At 41.2% G+C, this 16,916-nt stretch overlaps 1 non-coding gene across 1 annotated transcript; it reads right to left on the reverse strand.

Annotated features, from left to right (window-relative positions):
• Positions 1 to 4,758: 4,758 nt before the first annotated feature.
• LOC138693854 (5S ribosomal RNA) lies at positions 4,759 to 4,877 on the reverse strand. The gene has a single exon (XR_011330540.1). It is a non-coding gene; the product is annotated as a 5S ribosomal RNA (ribosomal RNA).
• Positions 4,878 to 16,916: the final 12,039 nt, after the last annotated feature.

Raw genomic sequence — 16,916 nt, forward strand, 5'->3', positions numbered from 1 at the left:
CATCCACGGTTTTGTCAGCTCTTCACACAATTGGAAAATGAATTGTTTTCTTGATATTGTTTTCTGAGTTCTTCTAACTATAAATTATCCATGAATTTATACTTGCAATATTTAGCATGTTGTAAAATATTGCTAGTGGCCAGCGCCTCGTCTTTCTATTGCAGGAAAGATTGTGGCACATTTGACATAGTGTATCTACACCACCTTTAGTCCCATTGTAAATAATAATAATAATAATAATAATAATAATAATAATAATAATAATAATAATAATAATAATAATAATAATAAAGGCTTTACATATAACGTGTTGCTTACTGTTGTCATTGCAGTCCACGTCGGTGGGGGTGGGGGGGTTTCTTTCTCCTCCTCCTTCCTCTAGAAAGAGCAGTTACCAGGGTCTAAGGAAGTGAATGCCCTTTTCTTTCTGGGCTCATCCCTACATTTGTCTTAGCTCCTTAGGGAAAACCACGGAAAACCCTCAGGCTTGCGAATAGACTGAATGAATGAGAGGAGAAACTTTAAAGGTACGTGAAAACACGTCCATGCAAGGGAGTTGGGACTGTGAAAAATTGAATATGTGAAATCCAAGACTGTATTTGCCAGGCGAGCAAAGAAGAAGAAGAAGAAGAAAGGCTTACGTATGACGTGTGGCTTACTGTTGTCATTGCAGTCCGCGTCGGCCAGCGGTGGGAGGGGGGGGGTCAATATACCTGCACATATCAGTTCAAATTATAAAAACCTCTTAATGCTACTGCGGTACTATTCCATTGCCGAACACAATATGAAGAAATTAGCAGATCCCTGAACTGAACTCTTATTACTCTGAAATTACCGCGCAGTACAATTATAGCTATGACGCATTGCAAGCGTTAGTCACCATATCGATTTGCTAAGCAAATTTTATCCCTTTAGAGCATGTCCCCCCCCCCCTCCTCCTCCATATCAGCCAACAACATACTGGATGAAGAAGACTCCTGCAAAAGGGACGAATTAAGATTTAATTTTATTTTAATGATAGACTAACATTGCAAAGTTCCAAAATAATTTTTTGCATTCCTTCATTACACTAGTCGTACAAAATTGCGGTCGTATCTCGTACTATCTATACTAATAATAAATCTGTAGCCGAAATTTTTCTGGTAAGTTTCGATTTTCCAAAAGTAATTGGTCCTAACATATATAATTAACCACCCTGAAACCGAAAATCGCATTTTTGAAAATTTTGTTTGTATGTCTGTCTGTATGTTTGTTACCTTTTCACGCGATAATGGCTGAACCGATTTATATGAAAACTGGAATATAAATTAAGTTTGTTGTAACTTAGATTTTAGGCTATATGGCATTCGAAATACTTTATTTAAAAGGGGGGTTATAAGGGGGCCTTAATTAAATAAATCGAAATATCTCGCTTATTATTGATATTTGAGAAAAAATGTTACATAACAGATGTTCCTTTAAAAATGATTTCCGTTAAGTTTTATTTTTTTACAACATTTTGATAGGACTGATATTTAATGAGATAAATGAGTTTTAAAATTAAAATAACGCTATCTAAGACGGTGCAATGAATTAAGAACAAATGACTTCGTCTATAAGGGGCCTTGGACAACAACAATCGAAACAGGGGCCTTGGACATCAACAAACAATCGAAAGCTATTAAACATAGCCTACAGGGAATGTTTCTGTGTTTGTATGAAGTAATATCACAAGCTCGTAAATTAACTGATTTGTATAATTAGTTATTATTTCACCATTGGAAACTGTAGTTTCTCTAGATGGACATAATGCTATAATGTTATTACAGTAACGTCTGAGTAAATCGAGGACAGGTAAGATTAAAATAGCTTCTTATGCACAGAAAATTTGATAGGCTATTTTGTACATTCGTTTTCTGTATTTCTTAAAATAATATTTATGTACACGCATTTTAATCTCAGAGAATTAACGAACAACGAGAGTGTATTGATTTAGTATGCAGTAATAGTACTTTAGCTTGGCAATCCATTATTTTAATAATTCATATTTTAACTATGCTCAATTGAATCGTGTTAAAATACATAAAATATATATGCAATAAATGCAGTGCTAAAAAAAAATTGGGTAATATGCGAAGCAGATTATCTTGCGCTGTTGTAAAAGTTGTTCCATGGATCAGTCGTCCTATTTTAATTATGTAATTACTTTATATTTATTTCTAACAGGTGGAGCGGAGCGAACGGGTACGGCTAGCTAACAATAAGTGAGAACTTACAATACAACAACGACAACAACAACAACAGCTGATAATCTGAAAGGGAACATAGTAATTTGGGGTGAATTAAAATGCAGCTTCCATTCGTTTAAAATTTCTTTAAATTTTAACTAAATATTAATGTAGATATTACCTCTAAAGGTAAATGGGGGCATGTTTCACAACGCTAACAAATTACAAATTAACAATATACAATTAACAACGGAAATATTACATATGCTTGTTAACTGTGTTTCACAATGCAATCTTATTCACTTGTATGTTTTAACGAACTTTACAAAATCGGCGAAACAAACTTACAAATACGCATAATTGGTTGAACAAAATCGCCAACGACAGTTTACAAAAATCACTAAGGATCAGAGGTAAAGTAGCTGTAATTTTAGAACTATCGATGGACATGTTTATATTTTTTTATATATATTTTATTTAGATTTTGCTACATCGGCGACAACGGAGTTTCGCGGCATGCAATTGGTCGAGCATACCAATGCATTAATTAGCCTACGACTTAACTGACGAAAGTTAGCGCGAAATTCATTCAAATAATTGATAAATAATGGATTTGACCCACGTAGTTATATGCAGTTGATAGAGCAGCTAACATGTCCATCCATTAAAATCAACTTCGCTCTCTGCTGGTCCATCAGTATATTTTATTGTTTCATCCATAACCTCGCCAACATTAGGGAACCCAGCAGGAGGAGCATAAAAATCCTTTGCCCGAGTAAGCACATTCGGTGATCAATAACCCGCCTCGAGTTTTTTCAATCTTGTAACAACATCAACTACCATGTGTGAACTTTTGCACACTGTAATCTTATAAATTCCGTTCTTATCTGCTAACGCAGGGAACTGAGAGCTACTATGCAACCAATGCAGTTCTCGCTTTGTGGTTAGGGCACCACTTTTCCCTTTCAGATGTTGCATGTGATGTCCCATATCTTGTAGGAGAGATTACAGCGAAATGGGATTCGGAACGACTTCAGAATACTGCGTAAGTAATGCCGACATTGCATTATTAAGTGATTGGTTTTCGGTGCAAAGTTTTTCTTCTTTAAGTGCGAGTATTTATTAAATACGTTCCTCGTATATAAGAACTAACGCGGTATTCTGAAGTATAGCGCGGGATTCATTCGAAACCTTTCATTAATATTCGTACAATGATACGAACGTGGCCGGAAAATTCTACGTTAGGCCTAAATGCAAAATCTTCGTCTGAGTCGCTAGAACTACTCAATAACATCACAACTGCTTCAGTGTAATTCTTAATGGTACCCTGTTACTATAAAATTGATTTTATACATATGTGTTTATTTTTTTCATTCACAATTAGAAGCTATTTCAACAGGGCTACTGTAGAAAATGTGCTAACTTCACTAGTAAAGTTTAGTTTACACGTTTGTAAAATTACTCCTTCGTTGTGAAACAAACATATCACTTGTAAAGAGCGCAAAATTTCATTCGTAAAGATTTGATTTCCTTTGTACAGTCCACCTTTACAAACAAAGATTGTGAAACAGAAGTTTACAAACAGAGTTCACAATTTCCAAAGATTGTAAACTTTGTGAAACACCCCACTGGTGAATCAGCACGCCGAGCTCGATCGAAATACAACCAGTTACTATTATTTCCCTATCGTTTTTTGACATTTGATTCCGCGTCCTACCTCTTTCATTCGTTACTAACCAACAACGCCAATAGCAGAAGGTAACGCAAAAACAGTCACCGGTTCCCCGATGCATGGCTTTCTCTCTCAATGTCAACTGAGAGTTAAAAATATTCATTATAATATGCACTTTCCACTCACTCCTCAGAATGTCTTCTTTATTTTTATTTATTTATTTTTTAAGATATGTGAGCTACGTACTGTATGTCTGATGTTTTGCCATCGTACATTCAAATATTTATATTCACTGTACAGTACAGCGAACTGTTTATACTTACTGTACATGCTATAACTACTTCTCCCAACTCCGCTATTGCTATATTTCCTAAACTAAACGCTGATATTGAAATAACGCCTGGTCTGATAATGCAGTCTGTTTAAATTTCTACCGACCAAGTTCTGCCCTTCATCATGGGAAAACAACGAGCTTCTTTAAAGGATACAACTACTAGGACAGAGATATTTTCATTATGGAATTTGTACTACCCACTGAAATGTAGTAACTAATGGGATTTTAATTAGCCATATATGTACAGTATATTACATTCTTTACCTAAAATGTCTCTAACTTCTAGGGAGAGCGCGAGGTACGTTCACAATCCCCTGAATACATATTCCCTTCTTCGAGAAAACGCAGAGAAGTGAACCGTCTCATATGAATATGCTACCAGTCATAAGTTTCAATACGGAGCTGCAAGTACTTAAGAATTATCAATTACTCTACAATTATGCAGCGGCGTCATCATCCAAGCTATAGCTGGAATAGGGAAGGGAACATAATATCCCATAAGTCTTATTAGAACACGCTGGAAATAGTGACGTAAAAAAAAAAATCGCCAACGGCACGTGGTGTTCCCAAGCGGTCACCCATCCAAGTACTGACCACGCCCAATGTTGCTTGACTTCGGTGATCGGACGAGAACCGGTATTTTCAACATGGTATGGCCGTTGCCGATGAAACTGCGTAATCTGTAGGCACTTGAGGACGATGGGATTGGGGTGCACTCGATAAAACCTGCACTCGCTCACACACACACGTAAACTGCCTGCTTAGACTCTGTACCTAAATTACCAAGCTCGTTGGATGTCATTGGGATAGATGATAAATCTATCTATCAACGGCAGTTTGGTTACGTTTCAACGTCACACACTGCTGGATTGACACGGGATTAATAAAACAGCTAGTCGGCATTCTAAGTTAAGCCACAGGTGGATTGTTGTTCAACAGCGGAGCCTCCTTTCAACCACATGGTTGTGGAACTGTAGTCGGATTTTCGACATCATTTTCATGCCATACTACGGAACTTCACACAAACTTCAATTCACTTCTTGCACCGGCGGCTACTACGAATGGACTGAAGCTCGCTACTGACTAGGGGGGGGGGACATTTGTCTCTTGATGGATTACGTGACAGATATATAAAGTATCAGTCGTATGTTATGAACCCGAGTTTCAATAAAGATAGATTACCCGTATGTCCACAGATTCTCAGTAGTGGCCTGCGGAAGGATTATGCCCGCGGTCGACAAGTTACCTTCTAAGTTGTTTTCCCTCAACAATTAATGCTGCCAAGTGAGTAGGAATGACACCGCGCTCTCATATAAGTCGTACGAAACTATTAAGGAAACGAATTTGCCTCGTGGATCCAAGTCTCCCATGGACTGCCTATAATGTATTATCTATCCTAGAAGTGTTATCGGGGTGATTATTTAAATTTTCACTCGGTGGGAACCGCTGTTGTTCTTCATTCATCTACTCTGTTATGAATAACTTGTGGCCCTTAAAAGGGCCGGTTGCTGATTCCCTAGCAAGCACTCCCGCTTACTTGGAACTAGTGTATTTTGTGACGGCCTTGGTCCCTTCACTGACGGCGTGCTTGGCCAGCTCACCGGGTAGCAGGAGACGGACGGCTGTCTGGATCTCCCGACTGGTGATGGTCGACCGCTTGTTGTAATGCGCGAGCCGCGAAGCTTCCGCGGCGATGCGCTCGAAGATGTCGTTAACGAAGCTGTTCATGATGCTCATAGCCTTTGAACTGATTCCCGTGTCTGGGTGAACTTGTTTCAGAACCTTGTAGATGTAAATGGCGTAGCTCTCCTTCCTCTCAAGCTCAAAGTTGTTTGCCCAAAGGGCAACCTGTTTTAGGGTCTTACATATGCCCTCTTCAGGTTACGATGTTTTTTCTGTAGCGACAGTTGAGGCGTGGTCCCGGCTAGGCTTCGCTCGTTGGACTCTCTACGGGTCAGCGTCTTCTCCGCTCACACCAGGCTGCTGCGTAGGCCTTGGATGCTGTTATCTTGCAGATTTATGTGGCTGGATGAAGCTGTTGTCTGTGTTGGTTGTGGTTTACTTTTGTCGCGCGGCCCTCTTGCGCTTCTTCTTCTTATCGCCCTTCGAAATATTCTTCTGGGCCTTGCCGGCCTTCTTGGCAGCCTTTCCGGAAGCTTTGGGGGGCATGGTGCTCGTCTGATGATGAGCCCGGAGGGAGAAAAATATTTAAGTCGCAGGGACAATGCCGTACTGCCTTCCCAGTGCGAGCCAATAGAAACAGCGCAAACGTTTGTGACTTTACGATTGGTCCGCTGTCGATTATTGACGTTGGCGTAAAAGTGAAGGTTACCGTGGGCGAAATAAATACATTCAAAATTCACGCAAGCCCAGTAAATAATTTACATCACAAATAGTTCATGGTTACTCCTCAAATAACAACAAATCAGAACTTAAAATCTGCTTCTTAAATCTTCTTTCTTACTTTCTACCCACCTGTCTTCTTTCCACGTCTCAACCTCAATCTCATAAAAGCCCTAAATATCCAACATTCTAATAACACTGCACTCACAAGCACTCACGGTCGAAGAGGGCATTGTAATGTAAGACCCTAAAACGACCGCTGGCTCTGCCAGCAATCAACTCTGACACCGGCGAGGCGTCGTTCTTGTAGTTAAACAGCTGCAAGTAGGAGTAGCATCATGTCGGGTCGTGGAAAGGGAGGCAAGGTGAAGGGAAAGTCAAAGTCTCGATCCAGCCGTGCTGGGTTGCAGTTCCCGGTAGGCCGTATCCACCGTCTTTTGCGTAAGGGCAATTACGCAGAGCGAGTTGGTGCCGGTGCGCCAGTCTACCTGGCCGCGGTGATGGAGTACCTGGCGGCCGAAGTTCTCGAGTTGGCTGGCAACGCAGCTCGTGACAACAAGAAGACTAGGATCATTCCTCGTCACTTACAGCTCGCCATTCGCAACGACGAGGAGCTGAACAAACTCCTGTCCGGCGTCACCATCGCCCAGGGTGGTGTGTTGCCCAACATCCAGGCGGTTCTCCTCCCGAAGAAAACCGAGAAGAAGGCTTAAGCCCCTTCTCCGTAAAACGGCCCTTTTAAGGGCCCCACTAACCTCACAAAAGTCAGAAATAGCCAGTATTGTTAATCCTCTCTCACGGCTTCGTAATGTAATTTCATTACGCGTGTCAACTTTCTCTCTCTCTCTATACCGGTGGGCTGATTTAATATCATCATTCTGTAATTTTGTGCTCTGAACGATGTCGTTGTCCCAGGTTCGCACTGAAGTACTTGAAACCGTTGTACATTTACTAGGCTATTGTGTGATAACACATTATACTGATGCATATAGAAAGGTTTCATTATTATTATATAATTTAACACAATACGAATTAAATTAGATGATGATGCCAAAGTACATAGTTGGCTTCGAAATTTATGTAATATATTTCTATCATATTAGAGTAATGGAGATTATCGTGAAAATAATCACAAGTCCCCTTCTTTGGTGCCCATCGTGGTTTTAGACATATACGTTTGAATATACTAGTTTACTTTACTACATACTACGAATGAAACTAATTTTGAATAAGAAATCGATAACTGGTGAACAACTTACGGCGTTATAATAGAGTTCCTAATGCGTTTGTTTGTTGGTGCACATATTGGCCGCACGCGCAGGAACCCCAATACTGAGATGATGACATGACCTTCTCGTAGGAATCGAAGGCTTTGACAATTTGCGTTCGAATTTCCCCTCTCTCTGTCGTTTCGTTCGAACCGAAATGACGCAAGCTATACGTGGAAGTTGTCTGACAGGACGAAGTCCTGTGTTCTGACATGCGATGTGTACCTCTTCTCCCCAGTGTTTACCACACTGGATTCCTATGACCTAAAAGTTGGCATTGCAAAAACGTGGTGATGTGATGTTCAGTATGTGTCAATCCCCTCGGTTCCTTGTTACGGTCTGGTGAGCATTGCCTACCTGCGTTGTCATATTACCCACCAATTCTTCGGACAGTGATTATTGACTTACAGAAGTTTACAGTAACAGGTAACATAATCCGAGGAGCAAGGCTTCACAGAGGAATCCGGTCTTTCCACTTGATATACCAAGCGTTGGGGTCAGACCCATTTGAAAAACGGAGAGGCATTTCTTACAACGTCTTTTGCTGATACTGAAGTGCCCCTACGAAATAAGTTCTGTTTTCCGCACTGGCCTGTTGAGCTAGTGGTCACACAGTAAAGGTGAATTAAATTAATCTCGACAACTACTGCCCTTTTTAGACGGATTTTATGGCCCTGAAAAGGGCCGTTTTGCCGACGGATTCGGCAGCAGACGTGTGTAGGCAGTCTAACCGCCGAACCCGTAGAGAGTCCTCCCCTGCCTCTTCAAGGCGTATACCACGTCCATGGCCGTGACTGTCTTCCGCTTCGCGTGCTCGGTGTATGTTACAGCGTCACGGATTACGTTCTCCAGAAAGACCTTGAGAACACCTCTCGTCTCCTCGTAGATGAGGCCGGAGATACGCTTTACGCCTCCACGTCGGGCGAGACGACGAATGGCCGGCTTCGTGATGCCCTGAATATTATCTCGGAGAACCTTCCTGTGGCGCTTCGCTCCACCTTTGCCAAGACCCTTGCCTCCCTTGCCGCGTCCAGTCATGTTGCTCGTGTGACGAAGGTTAAAAGTGATCTCGACGGCGAAATCGAAAAATCGAAATCGAAAAATCGAAGGAGAATTGGGAGGAAAATTTAAAAGGTACGCAAAACTCGTCCTTGCAAGGGGTTGGGGGCTGTACAAAACTAAATATGTGAGCTCCAAGCCTGTTGGCCACTAGTCTCACTCCGGGTTACGCTGCTCCCCTGAAGGAGCTCTAGAAAATTTTGAAGGGGAAGCCGAAATTGGACGTAACCTCTTAGGTACCACATACGCGAGGGGGGCTGAGACTGATCAATTGATCACGGAACGGGGCGAGGAGGAGTTGGCTGGTGTGTGCCGTTTGGATGGCAAGACGCCGTCATCTGTTGTTCGATGACAAAGCAGGTGAAGGCCGTCGGAAGAAGCGCCGTGAAATCTAAACTGAAATTTGAGAGGTCCCTGTCCTTTCAATTTGCGACTTATTGAGTGACCTCGTATGTTTAATATACTATTAATATTATCTGAAATAGGGCATACATAATTTATAAGAAAGGTGGAATATATATGGGGAAGGGCATATAGGTCCGTGGCCCATTTCTTATAGGGCTCATCCCGACATTTGTCTTACGCCTGAGGAAAACCACGGAATACCTTAGGCAGGATGAGTTGTCTCATATAAGAGACTAGCCAATTTGGCTATTATGTTGGAGGTCATGAGCCTTGTTGATTGTCTCAATTTCGAGACCAGCCATTTGGCTATATGATGGCTCAATTGCGAAGAGGGGGGAGAGATGTGATTGTTAATTAGGGGGATTCATGGGGATATGAGAGCAGGTCCGTGGCCCATTTCTTTTAGGGCTCATCCCGACATTTGTCTTAGCGCCTTAGGAAAACCACGGAAAAACCTTAGGCAGGATGAGTTGTCTCAATATCAGAGACTAGCCAGTTGGCTCTTAGGTTGAATGACTCTATGAATCGATGGATATATACTAGCCAATTGGCTCTATTAGATTTCCATCGATCAACAAAAGTAGATAAGGTTATGGAGGGATTTTGTTTAGCCCAGTTAAGACAAGGTCATTTTACAGCGGTTGCACTATCCAAGGAGTCTCATGGAGTTGAGTCGTAGCTACCAAAACCTGGGAGTAGCGCCAGCCTCCCTGTCCTCCTGTCTCAATAGTATAGCTAATGGACCTGTCTGGTGTCTACGCCGTAACCTAGGATCATACTGGCCGAGGCCAGATATGAGCGGGTTGGGGTTAGCACGAGCTTCCGCATACAGGTTCCTAGCCAGTCGAGCAATGAACTCGTCTATGGTTGGCAACTCTAGTTCATCATGGAACTTTCTTCTCGAGGCGACTCGGGGGAGATGGGTAATGAGTCGAATCACCTGGTTTTGGACAACTTGGAGTTTACGGAGATGGGACACTGCCGCAAACCCCCATGCGGGTGCGGCATAGGTAATGACAGAGCGAATGAGGGCCTTATACATGGTAAGTCCTACCCTCAGGTTGTCAGGAGTTAAGGCCGCCAGAATGGGATAGTGTCTAACTATCAGCCCGTTGGCCTTACGAAGAAGGGATTGGATGTGATCTCGGAAGTTGAGATGAGAGTCCATAATGATCCCTAAATATTTAATTTGGTTCATCCACGGCATTTCTCGTCCGAAAAGTGTGGGTGGTGGTGGTATGTCTTCGAGCCTCGCTCTTAGTGAAAAGAGTATGGCCTGACATTTCTCTACATTGACCTTGATTCTCCAGTCGTGGAACCACGGCTGGAGGTGATCTAAGATCGACTGTAATCTACGGGACGCTAATCTATAGGTTTTGCCCATCGCCAAGAGGGCAGTGTCGTCTGCATAGATATACAGATGACTACTTCTGCCGTGGATATAGCGAAACGGGAGGTCATTAATGAATATATTGAAAAGTATGGGCCCGATAATGGAACCCTGTGGGACTCCTGCGTGAATTTCACGGGGGGTGGAGAAACTAGTGCCTACACGGGTTTTGAATGTACGGCCTCGGAGGTAGTTAGAAATGAGGCGTATCATTCCATCTGGGACTCCCATGCCCAGTAACTTAACGAGGAGTCCCTCATGCCAAACCTTGTCGAATGCTCGCTCGATGTCCAGGTAAGCTGCAGCTACTACACGCTTCGTGCTCATAGCCCAGGTAATGTCCTCCGTCATGCGGAGTGCCTGGAGTGTAGTGGAACGACCAGGGTGAAAACCGAATTGCTCGTTCCTGATTTGGGGCAATACTACTTCAGTGAGGCGTCTATGTATGACCCGCTCCGCCAGTTTGCTGAGACAACTGAGGAGACTAATAGGCCTATAGTTGCTTGGATTCGTCTTATCCTTTCCGGGCTTTGGAAAGAGAACTACGTGAGCTTCTTTCCAGGGAATGGGATAGTGACCGGAAGCCAAGATGTTATTAATTATCTCTGCTATGCGCTTCATAGCTGACCTTGGGAGATGCTGCAATATAATTCCTTGGATACCGTCGGCTCCTGCGGCCTTATGAGGGCCGAGGCGACGAATGAAATGGGCGACCTCGTGGGTGTTCGTAGGTCGTATCCCATTTTCCGGCTCCCTGCTAAGATCTCGACGGCGGGTCATTTTTTGGTTTATATACTAAAACCCGCGGACCAATCACATTACGGAAGGGGCGTGGCTTCTCAACGGGCGAAGACATAAATACCCCTCTTGGGGGCAGCGGGGGCGACTGTATTGCGTCAACTTGGGTTGCGAGGACTAAGGAGTAAGCGATGGCACGTACGAAGCAAACTGCGCGTAAGTCCACGGGAGGCAAGGCTCCACGAAAGCAGCTGGCAACGAAGGCCGCTAGGAAGAGCGCACCGGCTACTGGAGGCGTGAAGAAACCCCATCGATACCGCCCTGGTACAGTTGCTCTTCGCGAGATCCGTCGTTACCAGAAGAGCACCGAGCTCCTCATCCGCAAGCTGCCTTTCCAGCGCTTGGTGCGTGAAATCGCTCAGGATTTCAAAACCGACCTCCGTTTCCAGAGCTCAGCCGTAATGGCCTTGCAGGAGGCAAGCGAGGCATACCTCGTCGGTCTCTTCGAGGATACCAACCTTTGCGCCATCCACGCCAAGCGCGTGACCATTATGCCCAAGGATATTCAGCTGGCTAGGCGCATCCGCGGCGAGAGGGCTTGAATTAACAAAGGTACTCCTGCCCGCAAAAAGGCCCTTTTCAGGGCCACTAGTTATTTCTCGGAAGAGCCGGTTGTACCGTACTCCAGGTCTCGTTCCTACTACCCTCAGTTCAAGGTCACCTCAATAATATAAATGGTTTCTCCCTTTCCATTCCTCACCGTATCAGCATTTTCCCACAGCCTGTTTGACAAATATCGCAATGTATCCTATAGGTTAATAAACAATTTTTTAATAGAACGATGGATAACAAAGTTTCTTAGGAAAATTAAAAAAAAATTTCACAGTTCTATAATATTGCACATTATATATATTTACCAAATTAAGGGTTAACGCCGCCGGGACGAGTGATCCTCCGTCCGACCGATCACAAGCGCCAAGGCTCAAAGTGGTCCAGAAAGCAAATCTAGCTGGACTAAAAATGTGACATATTTCCATGAAACTTCGCACTATAGTCACTACTGTATAAGAGGAGAAACTACCCCTTTATAGACGATGCGTTTTGACAAAAATTAGTGACTTGTCTCATATATAATATATTGTTTTAATGAAACTTTACACAGTACTTACATGTAGCTCGTTTATACTATATTGGATACAAAATGTGATTATGATTGTATAAGAGTAGCTACTTGTCTCCTATCTAACATTTTTTACTTTCACGAAACTATAACTGTGACTCATTATTTTCGATAGTACAGACGTGGTCTGCTTAGGAAAGGACAAGCGGAAGACTGTGACCTTTGTGACCTCGGGTGGGTATTACGATAACATTTATAACCGTCACCCTGATAAGCATCCGAGCAGCTTATTTCAAAAAGGAGTTTGAATACAAACAATTCCTTCAATCTACTACGATTATTACAATAACTGATTTCATTAATCTCCTCTCTTCTTTAGCAAAATATAAATTACCTTCAATTGGTCGATTCAGCAAACTTGTTCATAAAACTTATCGCTATTGCGTCACGTTTCGCAATTTTTCTAAAGTAAAAACAAAAACACGAACAAACGCCTACTCCTTTAACCTCATCGCTCTCTTATCTCTAGAATCCCGGGGGGTTGAGAACCTGAATTCTCTGTGGTGTGAAACAAAGCAACCCGCAGGAGCAATGACACGTTCAATTGTCCTAATAATAGAAAAAAAATTACACGTCATTTAGTGTATTCAGAACATTTTTACAGGACCGTGTAGGATATTCACTCTCCTGTCGAATAGTTTCGGCGGCTGGTAGGCGATACGCATTAATTAAAATAATACTTGCGTACCTTGTTCAGGACAGTGACTGTGCTACTTTCTTTCTTTCTTTCTTTCTTTCTTTCTTTCTTTCTTTCTTTCCTTTATTTGTAGCTTATTGATGACACCAGATGCCATAACGGAAATGCCGTGATGGTATGTTTGTTTAATATTCAAAATCAAGTGACAGACGCTATTTGACTTTGCGGTGGAGGGGATAGGGACCTGATCTCGGATGTTCCGAGAGATGCCGGCGCACAGTTGTCCAGAACGCAAAACTATGTAAGAAAATCAACTTCATCATAACCGAAGTTTAAGTAATATCTAGGCTTAAACAAAAGCTAGGCATTGTGCACAACAGCATACAAAACATCAATATCAGTAAGAGGTGGGACAAAACATGAGTTTTTTTTTTAAAGTCACGCTCTTCAGTTGATTTTTGTTCGTGGGGTCAGTGGCTGTTTTATACTGTTAAACCTTCCCTTATGGAGGTCATAGGACAAGATGTGTACTTTCATTTAATACGCGAAAAGCAATCTATAATACGTTAGCATTCATTTAATTGGCACGTTTACTGAGATTTGTGCAACTAGTTTTTTTTTTTTTTTTTTTTTTTACGACATATTTAACAGGCTGTGCATTACAAGTAAACCTGAGTTAACTTTCAATTCTTCTACCCACACATTAATCAAATATTAAACTCTATACGGCTTAAAATTTAGCTGCTACATCCTGCAAACTTAGATGTTATATTCATCTCTTGGTGGCGCTTTACGAATTCGACAGCAGCCACTTTTCAGAGTCTGGATGAAGGAGCTTAATTTCTCCAAGAAAAATTCAACACTTCTTGAACATATAATGAACAACTAAATTATGGAGTATATCCATGAATCTAGCATTTTGTTACCAACTGCGAAAAATATGGCAGGCTAGTCATCTTTTAGGAGCATAATTTCTATTAAAACATTAAAAATTATCAGAAAAACTAATTTTTCCCTAATTCCCTAATTACACGAGCATAATTCGTTTTTGCATAGATGCGTATAAAATTTCATGGAAATATGTTACATAGGGGAGAAATTATTAACTCTGTATAAATGTAGCCTCTAAACACAAGAAGTAGATTCCCATATAAAAACCATTATCTGAATTTATGCTACCTGTAACTATACTGTGTGAAATATAATGTAAATATTTCAGTTAAGATAGAAATTATTAATTTAGTCTATAAAGCACTTCCGATACAACTCTTCACACAATAATAATAATAATAATAATAATAATAATAATAATAATAATAATAATAATAATAATAATAATAATAATAATAATAATAATTCTGAGCTTCAGTGCAAGAACTCTTTAACCCTCACACAGCTTGTTCTGAGAAAAATCAGTATTAAAGAAATTTATACACATTAAACAAATTGTAATGCTATATGTTGTCATGTCTCTTCTATCCCTCACGTGGAAACTTAGGCTTACACAGCAGCAAGAATAAGATAACAACGTTATTATCATCTGTCCTTTTATGGCTATACAGTTTTTGCAGTGAACTACAGAATTATTAACTATTATTATTACAGACCTGTTATTTTTTTCACTTTTTTTTTCACACACACACACACACACACACACACACACACACACACACACACACACACACATCTATTATACTAAACATAAACCCACAAGAGAAAACAATACTTGTATTAACTGTAAACATTTTTCTTCCTTTCTTTATTTTTAGCAGAATCCTCCATTTCACCCTTTATCTCACTAGATGCGCTTCCCGCAGACATTCTTCATTATATGTTTCACACACCACTTCGTAACACTTGCAGCGGTTGACTTTTGTTTTCTTGTCTTTTTCTCTAGGGTATATTGTACATAGTGCTCGGTATCGGTGCTCGTTCACGTGATATTTTACCTTTGTTTTTCTTGCTAACTCCTGCCAATTTTTCTGATATTTCCCGTAGTTGATTGGTCAAGTACTGCGGATTGATTCCCGGTTATAACAAACACACCTACACTACATTCCAATGATTTCTGACTCGTTACTGCACATTTTAGAAACACTGTACGAAAGCACACACAGTCTCTCGTAAATCAACAGGTTACAACAGAGACTTACACTTGCAAACGCGTGGGGATTTCAGAAAATTTCTTACTATTTCAGTACCTTTAACTGTACAACAGATTTTGTTTTCTCGAAAAAGAAAGGTCAACGTTACTATTGACAAAAGACAGAAACGTACGATTACAATACCTTTATTTTAAACAATCTTAGAGGTGGTCTGGGAATTCCTAAACTCACCACGCGACTACTTAACCCTAGACAGGTAATCATCACTGTACTCATGTTAAAGGTAAGCATTCGTAATTTTTACTACTCACATTTTAATTAACTGAAATCAACTCAATATCACACATTTAACAACTTTTACACATTTCGTAGCCATTAGTGTTCATTTAATTTTAAGTTTGTCATAAAGTCTTTACGTTCATGTTATTGTCCTATTTACAATTAGTGCAAACAACAGCGCGATGTTCTCTGCAGAACCCCTTTTTGCAAAGTCCACAAAATGTTGTCATCATTCTCCTCTTCTTTGCAGGACATTTATAGCAAACAGTACGTTCACCATCTGGCTGCATTACCTGGCATTGTTGTTGCACAGCAATGTTCAGATGTTCTTCAATTGTTGCCCGCAGAGATCGGTGTAAAGTAGGACGTGCAAAGCGGTGCTGCATCCACGGTTTTGTCAGCTCTTCACACAATTGGAAAATGAATTGTTTTCTTGATATTGTTTTCTGAGTTCTTCTAACTATAAATTATCCATGAATTTATACTTGCAATATTTAGCATGTTGTAAAATATTGCTAGTGGCCAGCGCCTCGTCTTTCTATTGCAGGAAAGATTGTGGCACATTTGACATAGTGTATCTACACCACCTTTAGTCCCATTGTAAATAATAATAATAATAATAATAATAATAATAATAATAATAATAATAATAATAATAATAATAATAAAGGCTTTACATATAACGTGTTGCTTACTGTTGTCATTGCAGTCCACGTCGGTGGGGGTGGGGGGGTTTCTTTCTCCTCCTCCTTCCTCTAGAAAGAGCAGTTACCAGGGTCTAAGGAAGTGAATGCCCTTTTCTTTCTGGGCTCATCCCTACATTTGTCTTAGCTCCTTAGGGAAAACCACGGAAAACCCTCAGGCTTGCGAATAGACTGAATGAATGAGAGGAGAAACTTTAAAGGTACGTGAAAACACGTCCATGCAAGGGAGTTGGGACTGTGAAAAATTGAATATGTGAAATCCAAGACTGTATTTGCCAGGCGAGCAAAGAAGAAGAAGAAGAAGAAAGGCTTACGTATGACGTGTGGCTTACTGTTGTCATTGCAGTCCGCGTCGGCCAGCGGTGGGAGGGGGGGGGTCAATATACCTGCACATATCAGTTCAAATTATAAAAACCTCTTAATGCTACTGCGGTACTATTCCATTGCCGAACACAATATGAAGAAATTAGCAGATCCCTGAACTGAACTCTTATTACTCTGAAATTACCGCGCAGTACAATTATAGCTATGACGCATTGCAAGCGTTAGTCACCATATCGATTTGCTAAGCAAATTTTATCCCTTTAGAGCATGT

Source organism: Periplaneta americana, unplaced genomic scaffold (assembly GCF_040183065.1).
Source record: "Periplaneta americana isolate PAMFEO1 unplaced genomic scaffold, P.americana_PAMFEO1_priV1 scaffold_24, whole genome shotgun sequence".
Taxonomy (NCBI): Eukaryota; Metazoa; Arthropoda; class Insecta; order Blattodea; family Blattidae; genus Periplaneta; species Periplaneta americana.